The 14,335-nt window shown below is 47.5% G+C and overlaps 1 long non-coding RNA gene across 1 annotated transcript; it reads left to right on the forward strand.

Annotated features, from left to right (window-relative positions):
* Nucleotides 1-5,926: 5,926 nt before the first annotated feature.
* LOC130542707 (uncharacterized) lies at nt 5,927-8,748 on the forward strand. The gene is made up of 3 exons (XR_008957422.1): nt 5,927-6,341; nt 6,999-7,584; nt 8,154-8,748. It is a non-coding gene; the product is annotated as an uncharacterized LOC130542707 (long non-coding RNA).
* Nucleotides 8,749-14,335: the final 5,587 nt, after the last annotated feature.

Raw genomic sequence — 14,335 nt, forward strand, 5'->3', positions numbered from 1 at the left:
AGGGTTAGTCCGGTGTGAGGCTCGAGGGTCCCCAATCCCCAGCGTTGCAGCGCCAGGCTCCTTGGGATGGGTCCCTCTGGGGCTGGCCTAGGGTTAGGGTTAGCCTCCAGGAGGCCAGCAGGCCCGATCCGCGGCTGTGCGGCTCCCGGAGTGTTGGGCTGAGGTGAGGGCGCTGGGGAGCCTGAGCAATAGCCCAAGCTTGTTTGTGCGGGTGCCTTCGAAGGTCGGGGGCGGCTCGGAGGGCCCTGCCGTTTCTCCCGCCCTGAATGACCGGCAGCGCCCCTAGTGGCTTGGGTGGCGGAGGGGCAGCAGGGTGAGTCCCGCGCTGGGGCTCTGGGGTCCCCAATCCCTGGCATTGTGGTGCCAGGCCCCTTGGGAGGGGCCTCTCGGGGGCCAACCTAGGGTCAGGGTTAGCCCCCAGGAGGCTGGCAGGCCCGAACCGCCGGCTGTGCGCCAAGTGGAGCACAGGCCCAGGTGAACGTGCTGGCAAACCGGAGCGTGGGCCCCAGCGTTTTGGTGCCGGGGGCCTTTGAAAGTCGCCGTGGGCATGGTGAGCATTGCCCGTTCTCCCGCCCTGAATGAACGGCGGTACCCCTAGCGGCTAGTGTGCCAGCGGTGCGGCAGGGTGAGTCTGGTGCTGTGGCTCGGGGGTCCCCAATCCCTGGCGTTGTGGCAGCAGGCCCCTTTGGAGGGGCCCCTCTCTTGGGCCGACCTAGGGTTAGAGTTAGCCCCCAGGAGGCTGGCAGGCCCGATCCGCCAGCTGTGCGGAGAGCGCAGAGCGGAGGGGCGGGCCGAGGTGAGGGTGCTGGCAAGCTCCAGCGTGGGCCCCAGTGTTTTGGCGCAGATGGCCTTCAAAATTCACCGGAGTCTTGAGGGCTCTGCCCGTTCTCCCACCCTGAATGACCAGCGACGCACCAGCGGGCCCGATGTCGGTGGGGAGGCAGGGTGAGTCGTAGACATGAGTTGAAAGATGGCTTTGATACAATTTTTTTTAAGTTTTTTTTTAATATTATGTTAGTCACCATACAGTACATCCCGGGTTTCCAATGTAAAGTTCGATGATTCATTAGTTGCGTATGACACCCAAGGCACCATGCAATATGTGCCCTCCTTACTACCCATCACCAGTCTATCCCAATCCCCCACCGCAATCCTCTCTGAAGCCCTCAGTTTGTTTCTCAGAGTCCATGGTCTCTCATGCTTCATTCCCCCTTCTGATTACCCCCCTTTCTTTATCCCTTTCTTCCCCTACCGATCTTCCGAGGTCTTATGTTCCATAGATGAGAGAAATCATATGATAATTGTCTTTCTCTGCTTGACTTATTTCACTTAGCATTATCTCCTCCAGTGCCGTCCATGTTGCAGCAAATGTTGAGAACTCGTTCTTTCTGTTACCTGAGTAATATGCCATTGTATATATGGACCACAACTTCTTACTCCAGTCATCTCTTGAAGGGCATGTCGGTTCCTTCCACGATTTAGCTATTGTGGACATTGCTGCTATGAACATTGGGGTGCATATGGCCCTTCTCTTCACCACGTCTGTATCTTTGAGGTAAATACCCAGTAGTGCAATGGCTGGATCATAGGGTAGCTCACTTTTTAACTTTTTAAGGGACCTCCACACTGTTTTCCAGAGTGGCTATACCAACTTGCATTCCCACCAACAGAGTGGGAGGGATCCCCTTTCTCCACATCCTCTCCAACAATTGTTGTTTCTTGCCTTGTCAATTTTTGCCATTCTAACTGGCATAAGGTATTATCTCAGTGTGGTTTTGATTTGAATTTCCCTGATGGCTAATGATTTTGAACATTTTTTCATGTGTCTGTTAGCCATTTGTACATCTTCATTGGAAAAGTGTCTGTTCACATCTTCTGCCCATATTATAATTTGCTTATTTTTTTCTTGTGTATTGAGTTTGAGGAGTTCTTTGTAGATCTTGAATACCAGTCTTTTATCTATAATGTCATTTACAAATTCTCCCATTCCGTGGGCTGGTGCTTAGTTTTTTTTACTGTTTCCTTGGCAGTGCAGAAGCTTTTTGTCTTGATGAAGCCCCACAAATTCGTTTTATCTTCTGTCTCTCTTGCCTTTGGATATGTGTCATGAAAAAGTTTACTTTGGCCGATGTCGTGGAGGTTGCTGCCTATGTTCTCCTCTAGGATTTTGATGGATTCCTGTCTCACTTCAAGGTCTTTCATCCATTTGGAGTTTATTTTTGTGTATGGTGTGAGAGAGTGGTCATGTTTCATTCTTTTGCATGTAGCTGTCCAATTTTCCCAGCACCATTTATTGAAGAGACTGTCTTTTTCCCACCGGATGTTTTTTCCTGCTTTATCAAAGATTAGTTGCCCAAAGAGCTGAAGGTCCATTTCTGGGTTCTCTATTCTGTTCCATTGGTCTATGTGTCTGTTCTTGTACATGCTGTCTTTGTGATCACAGCTTTGTAGTACAGCTCGAAATCCGGCATTATGATGCCCTCAGCTTTGTTTTTCCTTATCAACAGTTCCTTGGAGATTTGGGGCCTTTTCTGGTTCCATACAAATTTAAGGACTATTTGTTCCAGTTCTTTGAAAAATGTCATCGGTATTTTGATCAGGATAGCATTGAATGTGTAGATTGCTCTGGATAGCATGGACATTTTAACTATGTTAGTTCTTCTGATCCATGAGCATGGAATATTATTCCATCTTTTCTTGTCTTCCTCAATGTCTTTCAAGAGTGATTTGTAGTTTTAGAATACAGATCCTTTAAGTCTCGGTTAACTTAATGCAAAGGTAACATATGGTTTTTGGTGCTCTTGCAAATGGGATGGATTCCCTAATTTCTCTTTCTTCAGTCGCATTATTTGTTTATAGAAATGCAACTGATTTCTGAGCGTTGATTTTGTATCCTGCCACATTGTTCTTTCTTAAAGACTGGTTAATGGCCCTTTCCTTATGCTTTCATTCCCACTCGGAAACATGCATCCATCATCGTGACAGACGTTAGGATTCGGAGGACCCTTTCCATACCCTCTTCTTACTGAGAGTTACGTCTATGGCAGTTTAATTAATGTTCAACACACATACTGGGAAACACTGGTGCCTTCACTAATCGATGTTGCTGTCTCTCTGCACAAACTTGGTTCGCTGAATTAAATAATGGCACTTTCTTTTCCTTTTCACAAAACCTTTTCAAACGGCTTTCCTCCTCATGACAGATGTGAGTTGAGAGATGCTTTCTGTGTAGTGTTCTTAAGTAGTTAAACAAAGGGCATTATCTTGATGCTTGCAGACCCCATTTTGCACAATGCTCCCAATCCATGACACCAGATGTGAGGTGCAAGATGCTTTTATATAGAGTGTTCTCTCCTAGCGTAAAGCAGGTGACACTTACTTATGCATTCATGGACACTTTTGAAAAACTTGCCACCTTCCTAAGAGAAGACTTGACTTGGACAATGGTGTCTATTCGGTGTTCTGACTGAGATTTGTGAAAATTGCCCTTAAGGTTCATCACACTTTTTGGAAAACTTGGGTGTGTTCATCGGTCCTGATGTTGGTTTGATGTTGCCTTCTATCAACACTGAGTTGGTTCTCACAACTACTTAGATAGGACCTCTCCTTCTGCTTTCACTTGCACTTCTGCAAGTACTTCTTCTTCATTACAGAAGATGTGAATTGGAAGATCTTTTCCCAAGGGTGTCCTTACCTGAGCATACAGCATGTTCCTTACGTTTTCATACACACTTTTGGAACATACATCCATCCTCCTGAACGTAGATATGATTTGGAATGTTGTCTCTAGATGGTGCTCTTTCACATCTATGGCAGTTCCCTTAAGGTTCAACACATGTAATGGGAAACCCTGCTCTCTTCACTGATCAACGTTGCCGTCTCTCTACCCAAACTTGGTTCTCTGAACTGACTGATGGCACTTTCTTTTCGTGTTCACACAACCTTTTCTAATGGCTTTCCTCCTTTTCTTTGGAAATTTTGTTTGGAAATTTTAATATGCCTTTCTTAATATTTGATAGAGCAGACAAAACTCGGTCACAAATGTGACCTAATTGACGTCTATGGAACATTCGATAATAAGTGCAGAATACATTATTTTCCAGCGGTCATAGACTATTTACCCAAACAGATGATATGTTGGACCATGAATCATGTCTACATTTTAAAATACTGAAAATAACTAGATTCTATTCTTAGGCCTCCAAGGAATAGAGCCCTAGTCCTCATCAAAAGAAGACCAGGCAGTCCCTCTATGTTTAAAAATTCAATGTAACTTTGCTGCTTATCTTAAGGGTCAGAGAGGGGATCGCAGTGGATATTTGCCACCTTTTCTACATCAGGGCTCACACACAATGGCCCTTTGTCTCTGAAGAACACTGACTATCCTAACGTAGACAGGAGTTAAGCCTCCTATCAGAGTTCTGCATGTGCCAGCCACACCTGGCAGTCTTGGCCTGGGCCCACCACCACCTCCCTCCAGCTTTCCTTCTTGGTGGCATTGAGTTAAGGGAGTCAACATAGCCATATGGAGATGGGAGCTCCCCTCTCCTAGTGATGATGGTGCTATTGTCCCCACCAGTCTATCAACATGATTTCTGAGAGAATTACGACACAATAGCAGCTTCTTGACCTTCCTTAAGGTTTAAAAATCATCTTGTGAGTCATCTTTTCAAAAAACGGTTTCACCATGTGTTCTTTTCTCTGGAAAAGAAATAGACCCAATGGTAATTATGGCTCCTGAGCACCTGCTCTTGGGAGATTGCATAGTGGCTCTGTTTAGCAGTCTCCCTCTTAAACTTCTCAACTAGGGTGTATATAGAATGAGTCCCATTTCCTAGATGGATAGACAAGGGCTCAGAGATTATATGAATTACAGAGGATTTTAGTGTCAGAAACCTAAGTGGGATCTCCAAACTGACTCCAAAACCCTTGTTCTTCCATACAGGGTACCATTTCGCTCTTACCTCTGGTCTTGTTGATCTGGAAACCTAGGAAGTATTAGGATTTTCTTGTGTGGCCAAATGGAACGAATTCGGCTGCCTTTTCACCTCTGCCCATCATGACCATGAAGATAATTATCTCAGTGGAGGACCTTTGAGTAAGAGACTTAAAGATCCCTTAGAATAGAGATACTATACTATTTTTCTGATATTAAAGTGCCTGAAAGAACTATCCTTTTTTAATTGATGGAAGCTCTTGGTGGAAAGGTCGGAAAGACTATTTGAAAACACTCAGCCTCTTCTACAGAGTGAGACAATGCCTCTAAAGATTGCTAAAATATTCCCTTACCTCTGATTATTTACTTCCCAACTATCGCAGTGTTTCTATGTTAGGATTACGATTTCCATGAGGCAAAAGTTGCGGAGAAAGAACTTAGTGTATCCAGGGGCACTTTCGTATTGTGACAGTGAGCTATTCTGTTGTATTCTGTAGTCCAAGGGAATGGTGCCAGACATCTCTAAGATGTCTAAAATTCTGACTGTAAATGATCTCTATGCTTCAGAGATTTGGGCAGGACAAGGGAGGAGTCCAGAGACTGTAAACGCCTCTGTTACCTGTGTTGACCATGGAGCAGGTAACCTTCTGTAGGGGTCCTTTTGATGTCTCTGAGCTATGGGAAAGGTGCTTTCATCTCAAGCTCCTCCATTTGGTAGTGGTGATAAGGATAAGAGTAATTTTTATCCCATACCATCTGTGGACCCTGATCTTGACCTCCTAGGGAAACCCTCCTTTATCATTTCACCCAGCTCAAAATGACCGGGCAAACCCTCAAAGCATGGGCCCTATTTCTGCCCCCAGCACATATTGTCCATCTGTTTCAAAAACAAAAAAGAGAACAAAAAAATGCCCTTGCCAACATCAAGGTGAGAACACAAAAGAACCTCTCTGTCCCCCGTAAGATTAAAGTCATACCGACTTGTACATACTGAAAAGATAAGAAAAGTCTGTCACTTTCTGGGATCTTCTGCCTCATCGTGATGGGTAACTGTACCTAACACAAAACAGAACAAATATATAACCCTGCCCTAAATGTTCCTTCCCTGGAGCACTCCCTTCTTTGTGAAGACTGTGTCTCCCAGGCATCTGACCTGACTTGGGTTTGAATAAAACTCTCTTCATTTCTCTCTAAAATGTTTTAAAATGTTCCTTCCTTTAGTGTTGACAATAACACTATGTTTTCTTTTCAAGTGAAAAATAAATGTTCCTGGTTCACAACCGTGACAGCTGTTCCTCCTGGCCCCTACCCTGCAGAACCAAGCATGTGTATATAGATTCCAGCACAAATGGGCTCATCCTAGAAGGATGCTTTGAAGGTCTGAGAAGCACTATCCACTCCATGGGTGAGACAAGAAGGCAAAGCTATTCCCGCTTGGAGCATTCCTTTTGGGGCTTAAAATTGCCTTGGACATGCATGAAAGCATTGCCATTTCCTAAAGCCCAAAGCTGGAACAGTCTGAGAGCAGCTGACCTAGCCAGAATCCAGGCACACACCTGTAGGAAGGGTTGGTGCAGAAGGGAAGGGGCAGGGCTCTGAGGGTGTTCTGCAGCTAGAGGGGTCCGCGGAAGGGGCAGTGTATGTGTGTGTGTGTGTGTGCTTGGGGCCCTGCCCGTGATCACAGTCATGCCTGCGCTGGGCATTGAGCCAAGGAGGCAGGTCTTGGACCCCTTGCACTCCCAGAGTTGTGAGTCATGGGGCCGGTTGCCCCGCATTCAAGGGGCTGGAAACCGCACACTCCCAAACCAATCACCCCATGGGGGTGGAGCTACGTCTCTGTGGGCAAACCCAGAGCAGACCTAGGATGCAGACTGGGAACCAGGGAAGGGGAGCTCTGAGAGATTCAACGTGTGGAGTTCCTGGCTGAGTGAATGCATGCTGTGTGCCTGTGTGGGGCATGGTCTGGGAGTAGGGGCACCCCGGGTGAGAGGTGGGGTTCTGGAAGGGCATGTGGAGGGAGTTCATTTGGAGACTCAGTTGAGTTTTCTTTTTCCCTTGATAGTCTCTTCTGCCTACTCTCTGTCAACTGGCCTTACATAGCAAACACATGGACTCCAGGGCACCTGCTCAGCAGAGCTTTTGTGGTATTGGTCGCAGACATTCCAGGGTTTCACTTGTTCCCCAGCAAGAGCGAGAGTAAGGACCGCACGGTCCCCAACTTCAGTGCGGTGCCCCTGTCCCCCGACACAGTGCAGGTAATGGACCTTGAGCAGTTCCCCAAGTTCAGCAGGGTGTTCCCTGTTCCTTCAGGCACATGTGTGGCACTAGGAAACCCCAGAGCCGTTACCCAACTTCAGCATTGTGCTGCCTGTTCCCTGGGAATGGTGGCAATGGGCTGGAAGATAATTACTACTAAAAGACAAGTCTGTGTTTCCCCTTCTCCCAGAAACTGCAGCAGGCATGCTGATTTTAGGTCCGAGGAGCCGCCTTCTCCCCACCTAACAACACTTCTCTTCTCTGGCTCCATGAGTCCCGAGGTTTTGAACGTCTGCATCTGAGTCAGTGAGGCAGCTTGACACAGGACACCAGCATTCAGAGAAAGCGGCAGGTCCATTTGGAGAAATGTCATATCCACGTCAGGACTGGAGGTAACACCTCTCATTAACCCACTATCCCCTGGGCTTTTCTCTTTTCTCTAGTTGAGCCATGAAGTAAAACTTAAGTAATAGTTGTCAGTGTTCTGAATTTGGTGAAGGAGGTACTTAGTTTCTGAGCTTAGAGCACTTTGCAGGGGATCCCATTTTCTCTGTTCATTGACTGCTTATGAATGTATTTTGAACAGCTGTTTCCTAGAAACACTCTTTCATTAGAAAGGGAAGGTGAGGTTTACTCTTTGTGTATTTTTAAGATATACATCTAACAGTGTTTATTCAGTTGGGCCTACGATATGGGTGAGTGGCCACCATTTAGGGTTAGATGGATTTTTGTCGTCAGATACAGATATGGATGATGTCTTGTCATTTGTCAAAGGTGATGTTTCATTACTGATTAGTCTTTTCATCCCAAGAATTACAATGAGGGTCGAGGGAAAATTCAAAATTATTCAAAGCAGCCTTTTCCTGTTTAAAAGTTAAGCTTGACTATCTAGCTTTACTAGATGTATCAACTCAATATTTTGAGGTGCCATATTCTCTCTGTCATTTCTTTGGTGGTGCAGTCAGAAGGAGAGTCTTTGGGAATTCCTTTGGATAGAGTCATGCTGGTGGCTTCAAGGGGCCTGGTGACGGGAGCCCTGGGCTGAGTTCTGGAACTACTTGCTTGACGCTGGGTGAGTCAGGTTATCCCACAGAGTTTCTGTTTCCTCCTTATGAGATTGCTGGAAGGTGAAATAAGTCAAGCAGAGAAAGGCAATTTTGATACGGATTCACTCATTTATGGAACAGGAGAAATAGCAGGGAGCTCAGTAGGAGAAGGAAGGGAAGAATGAAGGGTGGGGTAAACAGAAGGGGGAATGAACCACGACAGACTATGGACTCTGGGAAACAAACTGAGGGCTTCAGAGGGATTTGGTGGGGGGTTGGGATAGGCCGGCGATGGGTATTAAGGAGGGCACGTATTGCATGGAGCCCTGGGTGTTGTACGCAAACAATGAATCATGGAACACTACATCAAAAACTAAGGATGTAGTGTATGGTGACTAACATAACATAATAAAAAAAAATTTAAAAAAGAAAATAAAGAAATTGATGGAAGGTCATATCTGTGGAAAGTCTTTACACAGAAACTGTTCTGCCTATTGAAGAGCAACTAAAAACGAGGTGATTTGGGCTCTATTATTCTGTAAATAATAATTTTAAAACTCCCCGTCCTAGGGATATGGTATTTTATTGCATAAGGAGGCCTGAGAAGGCTGCAATGAAAGATTGCGATCTCAGAACACGTTCATGTTCCATGCATACATCACTTAACAGTTTGCACAGGTAGGAAGGTAAGTGGAGATAAATATGAAAGAAAGGGAAAGAAGGTGTGAACCATTCATTAGGTAGCCTTCTCCCTTTCTCAGGAAAGCCTTGGACCAGTGTAATTTTGGGAAAGGAGGGGGAATCCTGGAGCTTTGCAGCAGATGGGGGTTCCAGGTCTGGGTAGAGGTGACGGGTCCCAGAGGAGAGCTGAGTGCATTCTGCAGCAGGGTATGGGCAGGGCGCGCTCGTGGGGTGGCTGTGGTCTCCCATGTGAACGTTGTGACAGGTGAGGGCTGTGAGCTGGTTCCTGGCTGAGGACAGTTGAGGCACAGGTGGAGAGCTGGCCGAGTCCCTTCTTCAGGGCCACCAGCCTCAGCCAGCACACACAGAATCATCGTTTGTCCCTGTCACTCCCATTCAGGCAGTCAGAGTTGCCAGGCCGAGATGTTTGCTGGAGCTTCTTTCCTTGCATGTGTGTGAAGTTTCAAACCTGAAGTGATGGACATGATGGGTCCTCAGAAAATCCGTAACTCTTTTATTTCCTGCTCTTATATCGACCAGTGAAGTGAATCGGACCGGCTAGTAGAAGGGGCTATCTGTGCGTTTTTATTTCCCAGTTTAATTAAAGAATGGGAAAACAGTCTTGTGAAGTATTAAAAGAATCCTTTGTTGGTGTTCATGTCCCCCCCCCCCCCCGGGGTGGGGGTGCTTACCTGGAGACCCATCCAGGGCTCTGGAAGCTTGACCCGGTGAGTCACTTGCGACTTGAGCTGGGGAATTAATGAAGAAAACAGAATGAATGCTGGAGTTTGCCTGTATCGTTTGGACTCAGACAAGTCCATGTAGCATCGGAACTCTTCACCCATGAGGCGTGTCGGGATCCCTGAGGTTGTGGGCTTTGCTTTATGGGCTGAGGTTTTGTCTTCATCCTTATCTGGACAAGAGTCATGCCATCTGGCAATGGAGATCCAAATCCTTAGGTGACCATATCATCATCATCATTATCATGATTATTAATTATTATTATTTTAAGAAGCAAGAGAGACATTGACTTTGAAATAAAATTATCAAAAGAAAGAACACAAGGTCAAATATATACGTGATGATTGAACTTGTGGTATCTCTCATTGGTGTGGGTCTTGTAGGGCTGCCCGAATGAGAAAGACCAAGGAATTCTATGTGGATAAAAGTGTGCTGTACACAGGGATTGTTTTATTCCATCATTTGACCTCTCTCTCTGAAGGGAAAATAGAGTGGTGACTGGAGCTTGGTTCTGATTGGAAGGCCTGGGAGGTCAGTGAATCGAAAGAGCAGTGTTCATGCTTACATGGTTCTCAGTGCCCAGTGAGCGAAGTTTGGACACTTGGACTCGGAAGCATTGGTGTTCAGGGAGGATGTTGTCCGAGTTTGCAGCACATCAAATCACTTGGCTGGTCTGCCTATTGGGCCAGTTTCTGCCTTTCTAAGGGCAGCTTGAAAGTGGCTTGTAAACCTAGGACATTTGTGGAGTGTTCTGCATGGGACCACTGTGTGGGCCAGTGTAGACACAACACAGGGAATTCCAGAGCTAATGATGAGCATGTTTGTGAGGCTGGAGTTTGCTTCTCTGTGAGAAGGATTGAGCTGGAGTGGAAAGAAGTCTCTGGGTCTTAGGACTCACTGAGCCGATCCAAGCCTGGCAGGGTGCTGAGATCAGATGTCTGTTTCCCAGGATTTTGGCCAGAGGGATATTTGGGCTCTGGGCAGCATCTCTGCTCAGTTTTCTTGGATGAGCACCTCAGGGAAGAGGAGTAAGTGTGTGTGCTCACCTGTCATCGAGGAAGGTTTCTGGTTTCAGGTTTCGTGTACAGGTGAATTCCTCATATGGCTCCCTTACCTGATGGTGTTCAGGGTGCAGGAGGTGGATGGACCCCCTCGTCCCGGGCATCCTGGCTGTGTAAGAGTCCTGGGGCACCTTTCCCCCTGGACTTTGGACCAGGAAATTGGGAGCAGTAGGTGATGAAGCCATCAGTTGATGCCTCAGTTTCTTCCCTGCCAAGATGAACTGGAGATTATAATAAGTGCTATGGAAATATAAAGGAGGAGACAGGACTGGGGGTGCTGAAGGGAAGGTGGGGGTGGTGTTTGGTATTCACATAGGGGTCAGGTGGTACTTCACTAGGAGGGTGATGCTTGAGTCAAGATCTAGGGAAGGTCAGTGATATCACATGAAGAGCATTCTAAACAGAATGGAAAGCATGTGCAAAGGCCCCAGGGAAGGAGCATACCAGGTGCATCCATGAGCTACAAGATGGCCCTGTGACCACAGGCGACAGCTTAGGACTTGCATCATCAAGGTGACAGAGTGTGACAGAAAGCCATAGCAGGGCTGTGACCCCATGGGACCCTGTTTCACTGGGTCATCCTGGCTGCAGGGTTGAGAACAGATGACAGAGGGTTGAGGTTGGGCAAGGGAGGTCAATGATGACTCTTTTCCAGGAACTCAGGCAAGAGATGGGCTCCAGTGTGGTCCAGACAGGCGGCCTTGAAAGGAGTGGTGAGTCCTACGGTGGGTACGTCTTAAAGATGGAGCTCACAGAATTTGCCGACAGCTTAGATATTGAGGATGGGAGAAAGGAGGAACTGGGGTAACTCCCAGCTGTTGTGGGTTGTCCTGAGCGAGGGGAAGGAGAAGGTATCTGGGGGTAGGAGGTAGTCCGCATTCGGCATGCTGAGGAAGGTGCCTTTCTGGGTGGATCTGCTGAGGTTTGTTTCCAGGAGAAGCTTTCACATCTCCTCCCTCAGCAACGGTGAAGTATAAGTATTCCCCATTTTTTAAAAGTTCATGGGAAGACACTTGGCTTTTTGGAAAGATCTCCGTTATCACCTGGTTTCACTAATGGGAAGAAACCTGAAGAGGATGTTCCTTATGAAAATAGTTGAACGGTGAGCTTTGCATTCAGCATCTGTTTGGGGAGAAGCACGACAGACGCAGTGTGCACCGTAACCAGCTCCTTCCTGTAAACCGCTCTCCGTGTCCAGCCACCAGCGCTTTGAATTCTGTTTGTGAGCATCTGCTGTGCTTTCTCTCCATTTATTTTCGGCATCCATTAGGAATTGTGTCCTGGGTCCTGAGAAATGCCAACAATAAGTAAATTTAGGAGTCTGAGCATGGTCACTAATTTTTCCATATTAATTAATGGTCATTCCTTCTTTACACCCTTTCTGCTCTGAAAGGTTTCCTAGGAGTACTGTACTTTCAAAGAGCTGGGGAACCTGTACCCCATCCTGCGGGGTTCACTTTAGTCTCCATGCTGCACAGAACATTCCATGGCTGTCGGATTTTAACACACAAACCTGTATCTTTGACCACCTTCACCCTTCCCATCCTCCTCTGAATCAGGCACCCACAAATCTATTCTCCATATCTATGTGTTCAGTAATTTCTTTCCCCATGTTGTATGTACATGTGAGCATCTGTAATTGTCTTTCTGTGTCTGAGTTCTTCAGGAGGGAGCCCCATCAGTCATCTGATAGAGCACTTTCATGGATCCCCTGTGAGGCAAGGATGATGCCCGGCCTTGGAGGGGGGCCACAGGTCTGCCCTCAGGATCCATGTCTCCCACTCCAGCCTTTTCAGAATGGACCTCTCACACCAAATCTAGGGTTAGGGGTAAGGCATAGGAGAATGAGAGTTCCAATAGGGTGGATGTGTCCAGAATTTCCACGGTGGGGGCGGGGATTGATGGCATGGGTTGGGGTGAGTGTGAAGCAGTGGGTTTGTGCCCATGAGCCAGTGAATGTGGGGGATCGAGGGAATCAAGTACAGAAGTAATTAGGATTTCTCCCCCTCGACCTCCTTTCTGGAGTCCCAAATAAAACGGTTTCGCTTTGGGTGGCATACTGAGGCCTTAGGTATGACTCAGGCTTCTTCATCTCCGTATCTTTGGAGGCAGACCTCTGGGAGTGGACTACTCAGAATCCAACCTATGATTACTGTCATGGAGGGGAGGATGGAAAGCCCGATTGACCGGCTCTAAACAAACTGACCTGGGGGCTGAGGAGAGTGCCAGTGTCACGGATGAGGGCCTAGAGTTCCGCTGAAAGTGGAGATTCGCTGGGCTTAGGTCAGGTGTTCACTTAGGTTTCTTCTCGCAAAACTTTCTGGAGTCCCAAATGGCATATTTTAGTTCTGTGTGGCAGGCTACTGCCTAACATTGCTCAGTGGTACCTGATCCCTGTGCTTTGGAGTCAGGCGTATGGGAATAAACCTAACAGACCCCAAACTAGAATTAAGGCGTGGGTCTAGGGGCATGGCCCTAAAGATCAGCCAGCAGATGCGACCTTCCAGGGGCCAAGAGTAGGGCATGATTTGGGTTGCATCTGAAACACAGCAGTTGCAGGCAGGGGGGCTTTGAATGTGGGGTTCGTTGGGTTTGGAACAGCTGGGAATTCATAACTTCTGCTCTGCATTCCTTCTGTGGGTCCAAATGGCACAGTTTCCATCTGCATGGCATGCTGATTTGCAGGTATGACTCAGGTTTCCCCAGTCGCTGTGTGTTTGCCTCCTGGAAAGACCTCTTGGAAGCCAACGGAACATTTGGCTTAGGGCTGAGGAGCCTGGGAGGGACCATCTCCTGGTTTTGAGCTCACCATTGCTGTGTCCTGATTTGAGTAGGTGGGTTGTGGAGAAGGGAAGGCTCAGGGTTTTGGTCCAAGGGGACCCTGAATGCGGGAGCCAGCTAGAATTGATTCAATGGGATATGCAGATTTTTCAGCCCCCGAATACCTCTGCATCCCAGATGGTACGTTTTCTTTCTGTGTGGCATGCTGAGGCCTCAGATAGGGCTCAGGTTTCCCAAATCCCTATCTTTGTGCCATCTCTCTAGGAGTGGACCCCTGAGTACCCAAGCTATGGTGAGTGTCACGCCCTAGGAGGCTGCAAAGCCCAATCGACTGGCTCTGCCACCCTGTTGAGGCTCAGGAGAGTGGGCTGGAGAGACTGTCGGCACAGTGTTTAGGGGTCAGGAATCCACTGGAAGTGATTTTCTCTTTGCTTTGGTCAGGTGTTCCCTGAGGTTTCTCCTTCTCAGAGTGCTTTCTGGAGTCCCAGATGACAACCTTTCCTTCTGTGTGGCAGGCTTTGTGTCCTGACATTGCTCAGCAGTCCCCATTCCCTGGTCCTTGGAGCTAGATGTCTCGGAATGGACCTCACACTACTCAACGTGTAGTAAGGGCACGGGTCTAGGTGTATGGCTGTTCAGATGGGCCATCCGATGTGAGATTCCAGGGGCCTAAGAGGAGGGTGTGCTTTGGGTTGAATGTCAGACACAGGAGTTGCCCACAGGGGGTCTGTGGAAGTGGTGTCTCGCTGGGATTGGATCAGGTAGGCATTCTTATTTCTCTTCCTCTGCAGGTCCAAATGGTACGGTTTCCCTCTCTGTGGCATGCTGATTCA

This window comes from Ursus arctos, unplaced genomic scaffold (genome assembly GCF_023065955.2).
Source record: "Ursus arctos isolate Adak ecotype North America unplaced genomic scaffold, UrsArc2.0 scaffold_43, whole genome shotgun sequence".
Lineage (NCBI taxonomy): Eukaryota > Metazoa > Chordata > Mammalia > Carnivora > Ursidae > Ursus > Ursus arctos.